The 3,097-nt window shown below is 44.7% G+C and overlaps 1 pseudogene; it reads right to left on the reverse strand.

The window, feature by feature from the left end:
* LOC102851966 overlaps positions 1-1,182 on the reverse strand; it is a 27,596-nt pseudogene extending 26,414 nt beyond the window's left edge.
* Between the last annotated feature and the right edge of the window lie 1,915 nt (positions 1,183-3,097).

Consider the following 3,097-nt stretch of genomic DNA (forward strand, 5'->3'; position numbering starts at 1 on the left):
ACCCTGCCACCTCCACCTCAAGTATACTCCACTCTGCAACCTTCATTACAGACTCTTATGATAATCATAATACCTTATAATGTATTGCTTTTAAACTGTTCTCTCCTTCATCCGTTTCAATGGAGTATACATAAATTTTCCAGTTTTACTCATTCTTACCCCAACCCTGATGTCAGTCCCATTCTACAGCAGTGGCACTATGCAGTGTTTGTCCTTTTGTAACTGAAATATTTCACTCAGCATAATGTCCTCGAGGGTCACCCATTTTGAATAATATTGTATGATTTCCTTAGTTTTCAATGGAGCATAGTACTCCATTGTGTGAATAAACCACAGCTTCTCTATCGATTAATTTGTCGATAGACACTTAGGTTGCTTCCAAGAACAGAACCACAATAAACATGGGTGTGTACTTTCCAAAACCATTTCTCCAAGGCAAATCTCCCCCTACTAGTATATCAAATCAGCGTTCACCTACTATTGATAAGGTTTGCTAGCACTGAACTCTAGATTTGAAGCATAGAACTCCAATAATCAAAGACGAGATGAGTTTTGGTATGACATCAAGTCTATGAAGAGAGCAAAAGATCATTACAAAGATAGATGAGAAAGGAAAAATAACACCACCAACAACAACTGACATACAACTAAGACTTTATAAAAATAATTTTCTTAGCGCAGCTGGAGAGCTGGAATTTGAACCACATACAGGACAGCTGAGTCCTAGCCAAAAGATACCAGCCAAGCCACTGTGGAACCCACTCACCAGGATCAAGTAGGGAGCAACAGCCTGCCACCATGTGACCCCAGAGGAACAACAGAATGTCCCCAGTTTCCATGACATCCCAGAGGAGCAACTGCCACCAACCACCACGTGACCCCGAGGAGCAACTGCCCCCAGCTGCCACATGACCCCAGAGGAGGGATGGCCCACCACTGCATGACCCACCTGTGGCCTGCCACCTCATAAGTCCCCAGGTGCACCCAAGCCCCGACCCCTGACTTCAGGCGGTAGTGTCCCAGCCCCTTACCCCCCGCAGCCCTGTGCTTTCTCCCCAACCCCCGTGGCAGCTCGACATCACGTGCCTCCACTCCCGCCACAGCCTTGTGGCCCCAGTGGCGCCAAAGGGCCACTACAGAGCCCTTAACGCCACACAGAGACCAAAATACCCGGCGAGCCATGGACAGTAGGATTTCAAATCAGAATTTCTGTTGCGGAAGTTCCTTTTGGAGCTCCAGCAAATCAAAGCCATGCCTCAGATCCAGCCATCACCTGAAGCCACCAGCTGAGCTGCTGTCAGACTAATCTGGCAGGAAAAAAGCCAGTAGGATCCTGACTGTGTTTTCTAGGGCTCTGCTGACTACCTGGGAGAGCACCCAAGGGCATGCCTACTGGTGGGGAATTTGGCCGAAATCTCTTGGGCCACACCAAATGCCTAGGAATGAGCCAGCCACTGATAATCTGTCTGAACTTTTGTGGACTCTGTGGACCAGCCAGAGGCTAGTGGGTCAATCGGTGGGAATTTGACTTGGACTTTTTGGGTCCTGTTGGGTCCAGGACCCTGCTTGGGCAAGGGCTGCTGCATGAGGGCACCTTGTAAATGCCCCTGCTCAGGGACCACTGAATGAAAACCACTGAGTGGGAAATGGACAGCGGGAATTTGAGTACACCTAGACAGCTGAGGTCCTAGTGAGGTCCCCCAAGTGTTTGACCTGCCCTTGTGATCACCCCAACCCTATACCTACCTCACCTCATTTGGCTCCACACTGGTGCCTACATGTCCATGCAATCAACCTGCTTTTAATTGGGAGCACCTTGACCTGTCTTGCCAACAAGAGGTTGCTCTCACAGGCTCTGAACTGACATTTCCCTGAAGTCAGATGTTCAGAGAAACACACAAGTGGTGTAGCTGCCCAACTGATCTCTAGAGCATTGTCTTCAGATCAAGAACATATCAATGTCTCAAAGAAGACAAGCTATCTCACACAATAGACAAGAGCAAAGCAAGATGTAACTCCCAAATGGTGACACAGTATCAGTGGATTTCCTGAACTCAGAAAGTCTGGTAGAACTTTCTGACACAGAATTTAAAAGAAGAGTGATTGAATATATTCAATGGATGAAAGACAAACTTGACGAATTACAGGATACTACAAGCAAAAACCAGGAGGACCTAAAAAAAATGCAGAACAATGCAGAGAAAACAAACAAGGCATTAGTGGCACTGGAAAAACAAGAATCCACTATCCAAACTATAAGGTCCAGTGTTTCAGATGTTGTCAACATGATGGCATGACACATAAGCAGAACTGAAGAGATGGGACACAGAACCAGTGAAATTGAAGGCAGAATTGTCACCACTGATCTGCTAGAGCAAAAGGCAGACTCAAAAAAGTAGGAAAAAGAAGAAAACCTAAGAATAATGTGAGACGCCACCAAGAGAAATAACGTGCATCATTGGAATCCCAAAAAAGGAAGAAGCAAGTAAAGGCACTGAAAAAGTTGTGGAAAAATTACTAGAGGAAAAGATCCCAGGCATTATGATGAACGAGAGAATATATATTCAAGAAGCTCAGTGAACACCATATAGACTAGACCCCAGAAGAAAAACATCAAGGCATATCATAAATTTGCCAGAACCAAAGATAAAGAGAGAATCCTGAAAGCAGCAAGGAAGAAACAAAAAGTAGCCTATAAGGGAGAACAGATAAGATTAAGTGCCAATTTCTCAGCAGAAACCATGGAAAAAACAAGAAAGTGGAAGGACATATATCAAACACTCAAAGAACACAACTGTCAACCAAGAATACTGTACCCAGCAAAATTATGCATCAAATATGAAGGAGAGATCAAGATATTCCCAGGAAAGCAGACCTTAAGAGAGTTTGCCAAAACAAGACCAGCACTGCAAGAAAGACTCAGAGATGTCCTTTTTACAGACTTACCACAGAAAGCTGAACGGTCCAAAGTAACTAGCAACAATACCAAAAGGAACTACAAAATGATAGCAATACAACCTAGCCTCTCAATAGTTACACTGAATGTGAATGGTTTAAATGCACCGCTGAAGAGAAAAAGAGTGGCAGATTGGATAAA

Source organism: Elephantulus edwardii, unplaced genomic scaffold, assembly GCF_000299155.1.
Source record: "Elephantulus edwardii isolate Elephantulus edwardi_28Jun2011 unplaced genomic scaffold, EleEdw1.0 scaffold00474, whole genome shotgun sequence".
In the NCBI taxonomy this organism is placed as follows: domain Eukaryota; kingdom Metazoa; phylum Chordata; class Mammalia; order Macroscelidea; family Macroscelididae; genus Elephantulus; species Elephantulus edwardii.